This window comes from Porites lutea, chromosome 5 (genome assembly GCF_958299795.1).
Source record: "Porites lutea chromosome 5, jaPorLute2.1, whole genome shotgun sequence".
Classification (NCBI taxonomy): Eukaryota; Metazoa; Cnidaria; class Anthozoa; order Scleractinia; family Poritidae; genus Porites; species Porites lutea.
The window spans coordinates 18,807,875-18,825,312 of record NC_133205.1 but is presented as its reverse complement, the minus strand read 5'-3'; the positions used below and the strand labels follow the sequence as shown (position 1 = coordinate 18,825,312).

General features: G+C 38.8%; 1 pseudogene; it reads left to right on the top strand.

Annotated features, from left to right (window-relative positions):
• The first annotated feature begins 46 nt into the window (after positions 1 to 46).
• On the top strand, positions 47 to 15,066 carry LOC140936619 (uncharacterized; annotated as a pseudogene).
• Positions 15,067 to 17,438: the final 2,372 nt, after the last annotated feature.

The window sequence follows — 17,438 nt, the reverse complement described above, 5'->3', positions numbered from 1 at the left end:
AATCATTGTTTCATTGCGGAATAATCAAATACAAACCAAGCCAACCATGGCTTCTCAGAAAGTCACTTTGCCTTCCTTTGCCTCGATTCTTTCTGTTTTGTCGATCGTGTTTTACTGCGCCGGTTTTCTGAGAGTAGAATTGGAACTGAACGAACAGAAGAAGAGAATAAACGCTCTTGAAAATATGAAGGAAACTAAGTCATCCGATGCTCCCAATAACCTTGACAAGTTAACTAAGGATACTAGTGGTAAGTTTAACCTGGTCTTATAGTTTACCGAACAAGTGTCATACAGAATGTTTATTTTCTATTTCCTTTAAAAGCAACTCTTGTGAGTCCAGAAAATTGTTCATAGTTATGGATGTCTTGTCTTTGCGTGTTCATGGCGCAGAGGTAAAACAAAACCGAAGGTGAATTCAGCTAGGTCAAGTTTTCTTCGTAGGGAAAAAGTATTAAAAACACAAAAATTGACCACTTCATTACATTTGTTTCACTATGGTGCTTGTTGGCTAAAGTGAATTGCTTCAATGTGCTACAGTGACTGAAGTATAAAAAAATGAACACTTCATTTTTTCAAGAAGGGAGGCGGTCTGTTTGCACCTTTAGAAGTGTACGTACACCGATCAAGCAAATTGCGTAGACAAGTTATTATCATTTTTTTCTCGTTCAATCAGCAAGATTTCTTGGAAGAAATATTAATATGTTCTAATCTGATTCCCTTATATTCTTACATTCCATATTTTCTGAGTCTATATGTCATTAAAAGCCGTCGTTGTTTAGGTGTATGTTTTTTGATACTGACGGTTACATGTAACTGATTTTCAATGTTGAGAATCATCAATTTCAAACCAGAACTCGGCCGTCAAATGTGAGTTGACTACCATTGACTTTCTCAGAGAGGAAAAGGCCTCATTTCTTTTTGGTGAAAAAGTAGTTAACCTTTTTCCTTTTCAGAGATTGACCTGTCGATTACGAGGATCTATAGTTTGAGGGTGTTTCATTTTCAGACGAGCAATTAGTATTTCCTGGTTGTTTGAGACTCGTGGGAGCTATGAAAGGCCACTAAACTAGGTTGAGTGAGGGACAAACATCCTAGATACTGCTACGACTGGAATGTCAATATGTTCTTTGCAGTATTTTTCAGTATAATTCAGTCAGAGGAAAAGGGACGTTCCATATTAAGTGCTATCTGCAAGAACATTCCTTATTTTGCTTTCGTCTGCTTTTTTTCTATAATTATAGATCTTGATTTAACAACGCATATAAAATGTACGAAATTATTAAAGTGATTTTTCACCTAGTTTGGCTTACGTAATATGAAACCGTACTAGCAGGAGACATTAAATTAAGGGAGTATTCTGGCTTTAAGCTTCTTAATCCCCGCCCAGTGCAGTGATGTGCAATCCCTTACCAACCATATGTATTTTGAAACTCATTTTAAAGTATTTAAACTGTCTTTTCAGTATTTGAACACTATGTTGCCGTATTTTAATCCTGTTTGTCAAAAAAATAAATAAATGTTCGCCCCTGTTTGAAATATATCTATATACAATATATTTTGTTTAATAAATATGATTAAAATATATAGGGTATTTAAAATGTATTTTGGGCATAGAACCACCAACACTGTTACAAACAGAGTTCAAATAGACTATTTGAAATATGTTTTGAGGGTTTAAATGCTGACTGTGTTTTAAATACTTTTTAAATAGGGTACTCTAACACTGTTTTGAGTTGTACGTATCTAAAATGTCTTTCGAGACGCATCCACTCACAACGTTACAAACATAGTTCAAATAGACTTTTTGAAATATGTTTTAAGAGCCTAAATGCTGACCGTATTTAAGAGCGAATCCATGCAAAAATCGACCAAAATCGCCGATTTGTGGCAAGGCTCAAAAAATCAAAATCGCTCTCCTTTTGCAGACTGGTAGACTTAAGTAAGTATGCAAACGCTATGACGTTTTTGCTTCGAAAGATCTGTTCGTTTCCGAGAAAAACGAAGAAAACCGCTTTTCAAGCCCCACCGTCGATTTCGCAAGCCAGGCAGGGCTGAAATTCATCATGATTCACTGGACTCGTGTTCCAATGCAACCGCGCTAGGAAAAAAACGTACTGCTAAAATTGTAAGTTTAACTCGTCGTTGATCAAAATATGTAATATTTTTAGCATTACAACAGTCTGAGTAATTATAAAAAAGCTAAAGAGTACGGCTACCTGATGTTTACCCACAAAAGGTCGTTGAAAACAGCGACGATTTTCATCATCAGATTGAAGGGAAATACACTACAGGCATCAAACGTTTATGTTATGTAAAAATTGTTTTGGGAAAATCATTTTGAGCTTCTCAGAAATTATTTGAAAATCGTTGTACAGACAACATAAAGTAACGCCATCTTTAACATATGCGTGACCTTCGTCAGTCGACCAGGCAAAGGTCATGAAACGTCTGTCCTAAAAAGTCGTGGTAATATTCACGCACAAAGTTCTAAATGTTAAAGTGCTTACGCTATTCTTTGTTTCAGGTCTAGTTTTACGGCAAAATGTTTCCCGTTGCCATCTGTTCAAGTTTGCCATTCTATATTACGTTGATGACACTAAATTGCCTATGTCATTCCAAGTGCAGGACTGTGAACCGACTATGGCCGCGATGAACGATGATCTTATTAAACTACGTAATTGGTGTTTTAATAATAGGCTACTCCTGAACCCGGACAATACTAAACTGATTGTATATGGAAGTCGGAAAATGATATCGAAACTTCAGGATTTTCGCCTTACCCTCTTGGGTAAAGAACTTTTACCCGTCGACTCTGTTAATAAGGACCTGGGTGTAGTGTTTGATAGTAAACTCTCATTCAAAGACCACATAATTAAAACAGCATCATCTTGTTTGTCTGCCCTAGGGCAAATTAGCCGAGTTAAACATATATTTAGGAAAGACATACTTGTTACAATAATTAATTCTCTTGTGTTTAGTAACACGGGACGAAAAATTGGATTTACGACACTTTTGACACGCGTCAAAAGTTAAATCAAATATGGTATTGGCTTTGACGTCACCTTTGACGCGCGTCAAAGATGTCGCCAAATATATAACCTCTGTGCTTACTCCTTTGACCTCGGTAAAGGTGAAGTCAAATTGGTAACAACTTTGACTTCTCCTTTGACGTGCGTCAAAGATCAAGTCAAATGCATCAATGCTTTGCTATTCTTTTAACCCTTATCAAAGGCGTTGTCAAATATGCTGGTAACTTTGACTTTACCTTTGACGCACGTCAAAGATAAAGTCAAAAGAGTAGTGGCTGTGACTACACCTTTGATACTAGTCAAAAATGAAGTCAAATACGACCGCTACACTTTTACAACACTTTTGAATGGTGTCAAGGGTGAGAGCAAATATGCAATGAATTACTTCTACAAACACTTATGTCGAAACTGATTTTAAGAAAGGAAATTAAAAAGCTGTATTTGAATACTGTTTTAAAGATATTTATACGACAATACCGAACACAGGCTGGTAATCATTGTAACTGGTGTTTATTATTATTTTTGAAAATGTTCTGGAATATGTACTTTTTCGAGGTGAATTAAGTGAGTTTTGTTTTTGTCTTATCTTGAGTGGATCATTTTCCCCTTGATCGATTAATATACAATGAATAAATGATAGCGACGCAAAACAATGACTCAACAACTGGACGATGGAAGACTGAACCCAAGCAAGACACCCTGTTTTTGGCGCGAAATTGTCGCGGCTGCAAACTCTCTCCGCCCGCGCAAACAAACAAACTACGCAGATCTGAAGAAAACAAAAGCTGCTTTTTTGTACGAAGCAGTCCAGCTTTTTTTTAACAAATATTTTCGCCCTTATCTCTGATAGAGTTTAGACTACAAACTTGTCCAAAAGGTACGTGTCATTCTTTTCTATGTGTGCATGCAATAGTTCCTCTTCAAACTTCATGGTTGTTTTACTATGTTAAGCTTACAGAAACCAACTCCGAACAGGCGTGTATATCGTGCTTGGGAGCTTTTCTGATCGTTAAATCTGGTTCAGTAAACTATAAAAATCTTTCTGTATCACAGTAGAGTTTACATTAGATCAAGCCCTTTTTCTTAATAGGGTTAATGCATTTCTGTAAAAGTAATGCCTGGCTTATATTTCACAATGCAATTCAACTCAAAACTTCATGCGAGAACCTACTAACATCAAGATTAACCAACTCTGGTTTTTCTAACAGTTTATATTTATCTGCGAGAACTACTCAGGTAATCAAATAATATAAGACTTACATATATCTTTTTTCATTGACAGTGTACTTCAATAAAAATGTCTGTACCAGACTTTGATGGGAATATTACTGAAGCAAGTACATAAGCTTATTTGAACAGGATTCAGTGCAGTTTTTCAAACAAAGAGGTGTGATTATTTGAAGACTTCGGATGTTTTGCGAACGTGAGTATCTCTTTCTATTGATTTTTCTGGGTTCTATACGTAATGGGGCTCATACTGCATAATTAATTTTTAAAATATTCCATTGATTTTTTTACCACTACAGTGGCAGCTGGGTATGTTTCAACATTTAATAACAATCATTCAAACATACCGAGCTGTCCCTTCATTATTGTTACTGGACAATAACTTTGGGGGTTAAAAAGGTAGAAAAATAGCCGCGTAGCAAGCTTTTCCGCGCGAGTTTTGTGCAAGAGGGCAAAAAAAGAGGAAGGAGGGGCCGGGAGGGGCTAACTCGCGCAATAACTCGATTGGAAACGCTTGTTATGCAGGCTAGGTATAATATAAAGTGTTTCTTTAGTTTAATTTTAAGCTTTGGGCATAGAGGGAAATTTTGATTGAATTTTCCTGGACTTTATTATGTGATAATAAGGCTCGATTCAAACGTCAAATTTCACAGGTGACGAACTTAATGACAATACATGTACACGAAATGTAATGTTTCCATTCAAAAGCATTAGGTTCGCTACACATTTTTAACAGGGTCTTTAAGTTTTGATAAAGGTAAAGAGAAAGGGGGATTTTCTGAAGAAAAGGAGCGATAGTAAAAAGGGAGTGGGGCCAAAAAATTTATTTGAAACACTATGACTGAGCTTTTTATCTCAAATTTCTATATATTTTTTTACAATTATTTCACAGATAAAAGAAGCAAGGCAAAGTGATAAGTCTCCAGTGGGAAAAAAAAGCACACAACAGAGGAAGATTGAAGTTAGATAAATGGCGTTTGTCTTTCACTTACATCAAGAGTCAAAAGCACTCTAGAATGAAAATCTTCGCAAAGATAACATCAAGACAGATGGGCTCCTGATCAAGAACATTTCTTACTTACCATGATTTTAGCACTGGCTTTTGTGAAAGAGTGTTTTAAAATATTTTGCAGGTTGCCGTCCGTGACAACAGCGTGAATCTGGAACATTTATAATGCTTCAAAAATTTGCGGCAGTCATTATGATTGTCCATTGACAAACTGCATTGAGTACTTTAGACAATAAATCGTGAAAATGTTTTAAAAAACCATTTTTATGCGTTTAAAAAAGTTTTAATCGGAATTATTCAGCTTTCTAATCATCTAGTGAGGTTTTAGGACAATAAAGTACAAGATTAAGAACTCAATCTCTTATCTGTCCACCTTTTTAAACGGTATCCAGTTCGCAATTGAATTTGACTGAAAATCTCAAGTTGGATTCTAGCCTGTATATCAAGCGCTTATGACTAGCGAGGCAATAACGCGGCATTCGCGCGAAACGCGAGGAGAACGAGGAATTCACGCGAAGCGCGAGACGAGCGAGAGGCGCGATGCGAGGGGAGGAAAAAAAACAAACATATTTGGCAACACCTTTGTTAAACCTTTGACTTAAATCTCAGACGCATTTGACGACAACTTTGTCACACATTTGACCTGAGGCTCAGACACTTTTGACGACACTTTTCACAAGCCTTTGACTTTAATCACAGACATAACTTTGCCGCGCTTTTGTCACACCTTTGGCCTGAATCTCAGACATATTTGACGACGCCTTTGATAGGGGTACAAATGCTAATGAAATATACCTTTGACGCGCGTCAAAGGTAGGGGTTAAAGGCGTGACAAAAACGGCCTTTATCGCCTGAAGGCGCGCCTTTGACCGCGGGCAAATGTAAACATTTGTCGCGCGTCAAAGTTGTACAAAGGTGTGCAAAGGTGGCCTTTATCGCGCGTTTGACTTCACCTTTGACGTTCGGTAAATCCGTTTTTTCGTCCCGTGTAAGTTGTATTACTGCTCGTCCGTCTGGTCGAACACTTCTGCCAGCAATATACGCAAACTACAAGGAGTACAGAATTTCGCTGCTCGCATAGTTTCTGGGACAAGGAAGTTTGATCACGTATCTCCAGCCCTGAAAGACCTGATAATAAAATTTGTATTGTATTGTATTGTATTAAACACTGTTGAGACCCATAACCAGCACGCATGCTTTCTAACGAAGTTCGCCTATGTTAATTCAACACGTAGTAAACCCTCTCTTCCTTATCTGTCAACCACTTTTGTCTCAAAAATACTGCTAGACACCGCAGAGGGAAGCGCCAATCTGAAGGATAAACGCCCTACAAACGTTTTGTGACTCAGTATGCAAATTACTTTCAACAGTAATATCAGGTTACAGTTGTCAAGATCCCGGGCTTCGGGGTCAGGTTCCGCTAAAAGCAGGCGAAAAGCAAACGTAAAACAAGCGTATAATATAAAATTAAATGAAAAAAATTCATGCACGCCAATTAACCCTAAAAAATATTCATGCTACGGCCTAAAAAGAATTCAGACAAGGAATTTGATAACGAAAAAAAAAATCCTGCGGCTCAAACGCCCTCCCCCCCCCCCGCCATAATTTTTCTAATGGTCCGTCCCTACTAGATAAGATTTCTCTTCGAGATCCCCAGTGTCCTGCGTTCTTGTAACATTCTGCAAGCGCATCTGCTACTGAGCGTAAAGTCAGTGGCTTCGTCATTGGCCTGCTGAGCCACAATTAGTGCTGAGATTGAACTAAGGATACCCAGGGTTTTTCAGCGTCTTCTGACGCAATCTCTCCAAGAGCTGCATCGACCACTTGTTTTGCTTTACGAATGTGGAATCGTTGAGTTCTATCCGACGCCATATCCCCACACGTTGTCTTGAATGAGGTACAAGTCAGTCGTTTGAAGAAAATGTAAAAACAGCGACAACAACAAATGCCATCACAACTGGACTATGATCTCTAAGTTTTTTTAAAAAATTATTTACTCGGGGAAATCGGGTTTAATTTCAGACTAAGAGAAAAACTGAAAGGTTTATCATATCGGACAGATTAGGTGGATTGGTGCCGTACCCCGGTGACTCTGAGTTATCTAAGAAAGTTGACAACTATGGTAAACTTTATACAGTATTCGCGGATTGAATCTAAGTGACTTATTAGAATATAATACAATGAATAAACCAAGAGTACCTGAACCTACAGGAATGAGGATACCGGTTTGCTGATAGATATATTCAGAAATGCTCTTCCTCTAACTCCTTTGTCGGCTTTAACAGGTTTCCCTCTTCTTTCCATTACGTGATTGGCGATTTCGTTTGGCACTTGGCACGAATTGGAATAACTGTTCCGTCGCCATCCAATACCGAGCTCAGAATGATAGAAAGGGCATATATTAAAGGAACTTACAGCGCTTTCCATTTGTCAGAACTGGCCGGCTGGACCATAGCCCGACCAGAGAGATGTTGAAAAAGAAATAGGATTTTTCCAAGAGTGTTTGCTGGAAAACGTTCTCTTTCGAGCAAACTATTTCGGATTTGACTGATCTAGCTGAAGAATTTCATTAAAAGGTAAATTATCAATGCGACGGGAATGGTCTGGCTGGTCATTTTTGAGCTAAATTATAAAGTCTGTTCCGTTTTCAATACCAGAAAGAGACCATGTCGACGGATACCTGAGCTACGTCCTTAATAGTTTGACAGAGACAAAAGAACAATCTGAGTTGATCTCTGCTTATCCCTTCTATCAAACGAACATAGAGTACCTACTAATGACTCGAAGGAGCACGAACCTTCCATAACTTCATCGAAGAAGAGCGCACACAAACAGTGTTTAAGCAAAGATCTTTTTCTTTTTCAAGCGGGAATGAACAGTTGAAGCAAATTAAACTAAATCTAATTCGATAATGTTAATCAAGTGCCTAAAATGTCAAAATATTAAAGATAACTCTAAGGTAAAATAATGTCAACTGGAGTGTTTTTGAAGAAGGAGGAGTATAAAAGATGAATCTTCTTCAGTGTACTGAAAGTAACGGGTGAAAGTCGGTGAAGCCCGTCACGTGTATATCACCGGAAGTAGACCCTTGGCACACTCCTTTGGAAATGAGATAAATTGAAGTGAACGGATCCACGAGCAAGGAACTTTGCTTTGCTAAACTACCGAGCTTTATTTTATAGACGGCTTTTTTAAGGTCCAGGGTTCTCAAAATTTTTAACAAGCATGAGATGTTGACTTGAAAACATTAGAGACAACAAATGGAAGGAGGAAATTACCAGAAAGCTGTCACGCACCTCCACAATGCCACAATGTGAACGAACACATTCCAGCGGACTTCACGACTACGGTAACGTAGGTGATAAGACGGCAAAAATGAAACAACTTGGAGCTTGAAGTAAAACAGATACAGGTTAAGGTGAGCTTTTTAAAAAAATTGTTCTACATATCAAGGCTACCAGTGTTGTAAACGGAAACCTAAAGTCAAATTGTTGGTAGTGGTCGTGTGACTCATGTGTTGGATGGCGTTATTTTATGTTGTCTGTAACAGGAATTTCAAATAATTTCTGGGAAGATCAAAATGATTTCCCCAGAATAATTTTAACATAACATAATAGTTTGATGCTTATAGTGTTTTCCCCTTCAGTCTTGACAATTTCTGATCAAAGGTACATGATGAGAATCGTCGCTTTTTTCAACTACCTTCCATTGTTGAACAACAGATAGACATACGGTTTAGCTTTTTTATAATTACTCAGACTGTTGTAATGCTAAAATATTTTATATATTGGTTAACGACGAGTTACACGTACAATTTTAGCAACAAGCTCTTTTTCTAGCGCGGTTGTTTTGAAATGCAAGTCGAGCGAATCAAACTGAATTTCAACCCTGTTTTTGGCTTGCGAAATCGACGGCGAGCCTTGAAACGCTTTTCTTGTTTTTCTCGGAAACGAACCGATCTTTCCAAGAGAAAACTACATTGCGTTTGTACACTTACTAAAGTCTACCAGTATGCAAAAGAAGAGCGATTGTTATTTTTGAGTCTTGCTGCACTTTGGTCGATATTTGCATGGAGTTGCTCTTAGGGTTTTTTTTTGTATCTGGGATAAACCGAAAGCGTGAAAGAACATTTTTCACATATTTTGGCGTTTTTTTGGTAACGAGGCAGCTGGAGTGATCAATTTATTGTCAAACAACAAACTCGTCAAGCATGGAAAAACAATTCATGTTCAAATTAGGATTGAAGTCAAATCTTGCAGAACATTTCATTAGTAGAGATCAGCTTGCATACTCTTAGAAGATATCAATTTCACGTTATCCTCTCAGAGACGAATAAACCTGCCTGCTTTTCGGTAATTATACAACATTTTCACCCCTAGAATTAAGTCACTCTTCACCCAAACGAAAAACATTGTTCCTTTAAACATTAATGTCCTTATGATTCCTTAGTACGCGCACACTCAGGTATAGGTTAGGCCTGGGTCTGCCATTTTTTGCTCTGAAATGTAAGGGGGTGGTCTTAATCTTTAAAGAAAATGTGTTTCAAGGGTGAGACGTGGCCATTGCATTACCCCTGTCAAGATAGTATTTTTGAGATTGACATCACCATGGTAATGTGTTGCGTGCTTCACTTCCGTATTTTTTTCTTTAAGGATTCTGCAGGCAGGGTAAAAAAAATTTTACTGAGCATTTTTATTGGTGTTGTTTTTACCTATCTGTAGTACTTTCCAAATGTAACTGGAATTCCTACCCTTGATGAATGTTTTGTGGCTGTCACGTGACAGAAAAATCGTTACATTTCTATGACCGCGTGACCTGGACATGACCTCCACCTACTTTTGTGTACATTCCGATCTGCAACACACTTTCCGCTTGTTATTTGTTAAGATAAGTGTGCATAAGTTCTCCTGCAGATGGTCAAGAATAAGTTAAAAATGGTAATTGGATACCTGAATGAGTCACGTGTTTATTATCTTGACAACTTTCATCTCGGACTTAATTTTTACAACGCATTTAAGCTCTCACGAAAGTTTCGTGTCGATAGGTTTCATATTTACGGAGTTAGACCACCCCCTTCATTTTTGTCATGTTTTTTACGTACTAAACGGAGGGGCTCTTATACTTTTGGTTTTCAATATCTTTAATTTGTTTATTAAAACGGTGGTAGGTGATTAAGCGTACCGTAGTCTCATTATACTCTTTACGCTGATACATAATCGGTGTGCATGTTTATAAAATATCAATTATAGTATCTGGTCGCTCGAGATCATTCTCGTCAATGATATGCAGGTCCTCGCATTCCTCTTATATGCCCACTATCACTATTTAAGAAAGTGATGAGGTGCGAGGGGCACTTTTCTGTTATTATGGCCTGGGGGGGTGGGGGGGTGGGCGCTTTTTTGGGGGGGAGGGGGGAGCGCTTATTGGAGCGTGGGTTCTACTTCGAGGAAATGTGGTATGCAGAAACGTTTCCATAATCGCCGGCCAGTTTTTCTATAATATTTACATCCCTTTTTTGTCCCACTCCTCCCTTTTCCACCCTTTACTGTGTTTACTGCCATGTAATCAAATAGTCCAAAAAAACTATTTCTCCATCTTCTCCTTCGATTTTATGTTTTGTTTACGCATCGAACAAATCCTTTACGCAATGTTTACTGGAAGCGTTTGTGGATCTTTTGGTTTTTTATCATAGGTTGTCCCCGAAGTCACGAAGTATGTTTGGAACGACCTGTTCCCAGTCAATACTGCCAGTTATTCATCAGTCTGTGGAGGCATCAATTTACAGTTTTCGTTTCTCCCTTTTCATGCAGAAAGATCTGTGCGTAATATTCATGTATTGTTCTTTGTAGAATCTGAATATTTCAAGCTCCACAGGAACAAGCGCGTGGCCGATGCACAAAAGAACTCTACGGGAGCTAAAAACGCAGTAGACAGGGGAACAATTCTGAAGATGAGCAAACTATTACCATCGATGAAGCCTCAACTCTGTCATTCAAATGGTCCTACCTGTCCCCCAGGCCCTCCCGGTCCACCTGGACCAAAGGGGAGATAAAGGATCCCGGGGACGAAGAGGACACAGAGGGCGAACAGGAAATAAAGGAGACCAAGGTATTATGGGATCTCCTGGAAAATGTGGCAAGCATGGCATCATGGGACCTGTGGGTCCGAAGGGTGATGCTGGACTCAAGGAACAAAAAGGAGGCATGGGACCTGTAGGCATGCCGGGAGCTAAAGGAGAACCTGGCGAATCGATTTCATCTCCTGTTGTTGCCGTGTCCGCTGAAACGCTGACAGTTAACGAAGGTAGATCAGCCTCGTTTCTGTGTTCAGTGAGTGGTAATCCCAATCCTCTTATAGTGTGGAGTAAAACAGACAGTCCAGTCGGTTAGGAGGAAAGTTGCTTCTTAAAAATGTTCGAGGAAGTGATTCGGGTGCATATAACTGTTCAGCGGTCAACATTTTAGGACAGGTATTGGTACAACTGATAGTAAATGGTAAGATCATTCTCAAATAGATAAATTGCAGGAAACCGTTTGCTATGATGCTGCTGTCTCTACATTGTACCTCGGGATAGGTCAAGTCATTCCAAAATGTTGGGGCAAAAAATAAGTAAAACTGGCTATCGTTTAGTGCCTTTCCACGCTATTTATGTCCAAGCTTTGCTGTCAGCTCTACTCTTAGGCATTTTACAAGTCATTCTCGCTTCTAACATTAACCTCACCTTACCACGATTTACTTGGCGTCAAAAAACTCCGGTTGTGCAGAGGCGTCTAGATTATTGGCTTATAAGCGACAGTTTGCAAGATGAGATAATTTCAGCGGAGATTAAAACATCAATAAAAACAGACCATTCGGCAATAACCCTTTCAATTAGCGGCTTAGATGACACTGAGATAGGACCGAATTTCTGGAAATTCAATTCGAACTTAGTAAATGACTCGCACTAATGTGAACGTTTAACCACCGAATATGTGAATTGGTTAGAGGAATTTAAAGAGGTTCAGGATAGGCGTGTTTTATGGAATTTAATTAAATACAAAATAAGACGGCGAACAATCACATACAGTAAAGGTAAAGCCCGTGAAAGAAGAGCAAAACTACAAAAAGTGGAAGATAACGTGAAGGAATGTACAGAAAAATGTGATATTGATCCAAATAGTGGAAATCTCGAGGACCTGGAGTGTCCTCAAACAGAATATGATCAATTGTACGATTACATTACACAAGGGGCAATCATTCGCTCTAGGGCAACCTGGTATGAAATGGATGAGAAAAACAACAAATATTTTTTGAATTTAGAAAATTCAAATAAAACTAAAAGCAGTGTCCGCAAAATCTTAACAATTGATGGAGCATTAACTAGCGACCCAAAAAAGATTATGAATGAATTAGAATTATATTATTCTAATCTCTATGATGGTAGAAATTCCGCAGACCCGCAGCCAATTTCTTCGTTTATAAATGATCTCACCGATGTTCCATTTTTAGCCGAGGAGAAGAGGAACGTTTGCGAGGGTATCCTTAGATATGATGAATGCTATAATGTATTACAGACCTTCCAAAAGAACAAATCGCCAGGGAACGATGGTTTAACAGCTGAGTTTCACTTAGCCTTTTGGCCCTTTGCTTGGAAAGTTGGTATTTGATATAGTTTGAACTATGCTTTCGAATACGGTGAACTATCGAGCTCACAGAAACAGGCTGTTATCACCTTAATTGAAAAGAAAGGAAAAGACAAAAGGTTGGTGAAGAATTGGCGTTCAATATCTCTTGTAAATGTTGATGCTAAATTGGCGTCTAAAACGTTGACAAAGCGTTTGGAATAGGTGCTTCCTGAAGTAATTCATTTTAATCAAAACGCGTTTGTAAAGAGGAGAACCATTTTTGATGCCGTTAGAACGATCGACGATGTGATTGAATATGCTAGGTACAAAGATATACCTGGGATTCTACTAGCTATAGACTTTGAAAAAGCTTTCGGCTCGCTCAATTTTAATTTTCTTTTAAGAGTACTACATGCATTTAACTTTGGTCCTTCTTTTGTTCAGTGGATACGGGTCTTATATAACAATGCCTCTAGCTGTGTAATGAACAATGGTTTTACAACAGGACCTTTTTTGCACTAAGAAGGGGAGTAAGGCAGGGAGATCCCCTCTCAGCCTACCTGTTTATAATAGCTTTGGAGACCTTAGCTATAAGGATAAGACAAGATGATGGCATTGAGGGCATTACTATACGAGATGAACCTGTTAAACTTTCCCTTTTCGCTGATGATATGACCTGCTTTATCAAAGATAGTTCATATACGAACCTATTCGTTACGCAGAAGACTTTTGGTGAATGTTCTGGTTTAAAATAAATAATGAAAAAACCGAAGCCTAGCTTCGGGAAATAGTACTTCTCTTTGGGAGGGGTATTCTGATATGCCAAATCTTTGTAACACTATTAAAATTCTAGGCGTTTACTTTGGCTATGACGATAAACAAAGAGATGTTTTGAATTTTAGGAATACTTTGAAATCACTTAAGAAGGCGAGTAATTTGTGGAAATGGCGTGGTCTTTCTCTCTTAGGTAGAATAAAAATTACAAAAACCTATGCCATCTCCAAGCTTATGTTTAGAGCGTCGGTGTTGCCAATTTCTAAAGACCTTATCAAAGAGGCCAACTCGCTTTTTTACTATTTTATCTGGAATGGGAAAGATAAAGTAACACGAAATGTGATGATATCGGAAGTTGAGGAGAGTGGCTTAAATATGCTCGATATTGATTCTATGATTCGTACCAGACGAGTGATATGTATAAAAAAAATATTTGGAAGACTATAAAAGTCCGTGGAAAGCTTTTTTAAATGAGATTCCTATCCCTGTTGGTGGGAACTTCATATTGGATCGTAACTTTGATACTTCTAAATTAAGTATCTACAGAAACTCATAAGGGGTTGAAACGTGTAACTCTCATATGTTTGCTTTGTCCGATGCTAGTGATTATTCATTTTCGAAAGTACCATATTTGGAATGAGAAGAAGAGATAACTGACCAATCAAACTTCGTAAACAACTTGACGTAGTTTTACTTCATGTTCCCGCGCCCGCTTGAAAAAAATGGCCGACAAACGGGGGGAAAGCTCCTTAAAGCCGAGAAAGCTTTCAAAGGTTGAAACCAGGAATCTTACCGAAACACTGAGCAGGATATTATTGCCTTACCACCTGCACCTGTAACCATACGGGGCAGCGTCGAAAGCAAACACCCTGCCTGTTCTGGGTTGTTTTGAACCTGGGACTCGTTCATCGCTAGGCTAAAAGCAGAGGGCGAACACTGTGATTTTCCGGCAGGGTGGTTGATTCTTGTGACCAATTCAATTACTACAGAAAGCAATCAGCCAGAAGGGACAGACAACCTGAATGAAGTGTTAGAGAAATACAAGGACCGGTGTCAAGGAACTGGAAAGCTAAAAGGAATCCAGGTCGATTTGAATGTAGACCCTGATTTTAAGCCGGTTGCACAGCCACCACGCCGGCAACCGTTCAGCGTACGTCAGAAGATGGAAGAAGAAATAAAGCATCTTATTGATCAAGACATCATTGAAAAAGTCAACGAACCCACAAGATGGGTGTCACCGCCTGTGGTTACGCCCAAGAAAGATCAGAGCCAGATACGTCTGAACGTGGACATGCGCGTGGCAAATCAGGAAATACCCCGCAGACACATCCAGCACCCCACAATAGACGACGTGGTCAATGAACTAAGTGGGTCAACGGTGTTCTCCCACCTGGATATGAGCAAGGGCATACAGAGCAACTGAGCATGCGACAACTGGAGTCAGCCCGAACAAGCTCATGTTCGGAAGGGAATTACGGGGAAAGTTCCCTGAAGTCAAGGGACAGCCTAAATACAGGGATGACACGATGATCCGCTGTCGGGACCGAGAGCAAAAACAGAAGATGAAACAATATGCTGATAAAAGAAGACACACAGCCGTGATGAAAATTAAAGTCGGGGACACTGTGTCGTGCAAGCAGGAACGTAAAAACAGCCTGACCCCTCTGTATGACTCGGAGCCTATGGTAGTCATTGGCGTCAAGGGAAGCTTGGTCACTGCCAAAAACAGTGTTAGGATTCGCACCAGGAATTACGCCGATTGGAAACTGCTCAAAAATGGTTGTAGGGAATCACCGCGGTGTGATGATTCTGACAGCGGTGATGCATTTGAACCGGATGAAGTTATAATTGAATGTCCAGAGCAATCCTTAGCAGAAGAAGTAAAGGATTGTCAAAAGATATACGATGTAAGCTCGACATTAAACCACCCGGGCCAAACATAACATTATGAAACCTATTGACGTCCTCGCAACTTCATGAAGTCGTCACTTCAAAAAAACGATGCCTCGTTGACCCTCTGCACAGTAAACTTGTACTGCAAATAGACTTTTACAATTCTTCTATTAAAAGTCTAGAATAAACAGTAAGAAATATTTTCGAATAAAATTCATTAGCTGTGTATCGAAAAGTGTCCAAACCTGAACCTGACATCTTCGCAAAAAGTGATGCGTGTAATGAATGCGTGAAGCATTTAAGCGTCAATTCAGCTTGGATGTTTTTAGTCACGATCGTGTTTTGAGCTCATTTTATAAATAAACAAACTCAAAACAATAGACATGCAGAGAAGCCGTTTCTTGAAAATTTTTATTCAAAATCCAAAACGTTAATCCTTAAAAGCAATTCGGGAAACACTATCTGGATCGTGGATCCGTTCACGCAAGTGAAATCGGCTGAGCACATGGCAAAATTCAACACAAAATCTCAAATTAGGGCACATTTTGTAATTTTTCTTTAGCGCCGAAGAGAAAAATTTATAAAACGTCTATGAAACATTTAAAAATCCATAAATTCCCTTTCAAAAACGTAACTGTCTTGGCCATAGAGTGCAAAATGTACCTGAAAATTCAGCAAAAACTTCACTGCCTTGGTTGCATTTCAAAACAGACCATGCGCTCCGTCGAGAAGAAAACAAGGTTGAATTCCTCGAAGGACGATTTCTTGATGAAAAGCTTCCCTTCCTCCACAAAAAGAAAGTTGAGCATTCCTTTGAACTTTCTCTTTCCATTTTTGTCTTTTAACGGTGTATTTTTAACCTTGAAATGCAGAACTCTTGTCTTAAAACATCTGCATGGTGATCGCGCGGCAGCCATTTGTTGAAAATGGATATCTGTCACTAACGTTTCCAAATATGGTCAAAATGAATATTCACGCGCATTGAACGCGAGTTACACGTTTCAACTCCTTATGAGTTTCTGGTATTTATCTACCAAGTTTCTACAAGAAATGTTTCGATGCGTGGTCAGAAGTAAATGCAAAAACGCCCAGCATGCTACATGAAATTGCAGATGAAGTTATTTGGAATAACAAGCTTCTCTGCATTAATAAGAAATCTGTGTATCGCAGAGATATTGCAGATTTAGGGTTTTTAAAAATTTGCGATTTATTTTTCAACTAAAGAAAATCTCAATCCTGACCAAGGTTTCTTCACTATGGGTCTTATTAACTCTATGCCTGCCAGTTGGCGCTTGGCAATTAAAAGGGCAAGTACTGCCCCGTTGATTGATCCACTTCCGGATTTACCTGCTATTCTAATAAGTAACAATTTGGTTCCAATTCTTGATGCTTCCTCAAAGCAAATCTACCGGCTTTTCCTGGAGAAAAAACAAACAACGCCTGCTGCTAAAGTAAAGTTAGCTGCAAAGTATTCAGACATTGATGTTGATTGGAAAAGTGTTTATTCGTTATCTTTTCGCACAACATTAGAATCTAAACTAAGAGAATTTCAGTTTAAAATTTTAAACCGTATTGTCTTTACAAACGAAAAACTGTTTCGTTTCGGCATGGCTGATTCGCCATCCTGTGCTTTTTGCCAAACAGAGGCTGAATCCGTAGACAATTTACAGATTTCCTCAGTGTAGAGTATCATCTTCAGAGTTCTTGGAAACATGTCTTGTCTTGGTTGCGCGATTATAACATCTCTGTTGATAACCTTAAAGAGGAAGATTACATTTTTGGTAAGTTCGATATTGCAGAAGATTTTCTCCTGTTTAACCATATTTTACTTCTGGGTAAGTTCTATTTTTACTCTTGGAAATACCAGAATGGTATACCCTCTCTTCAAGGTTTTATAGCAAG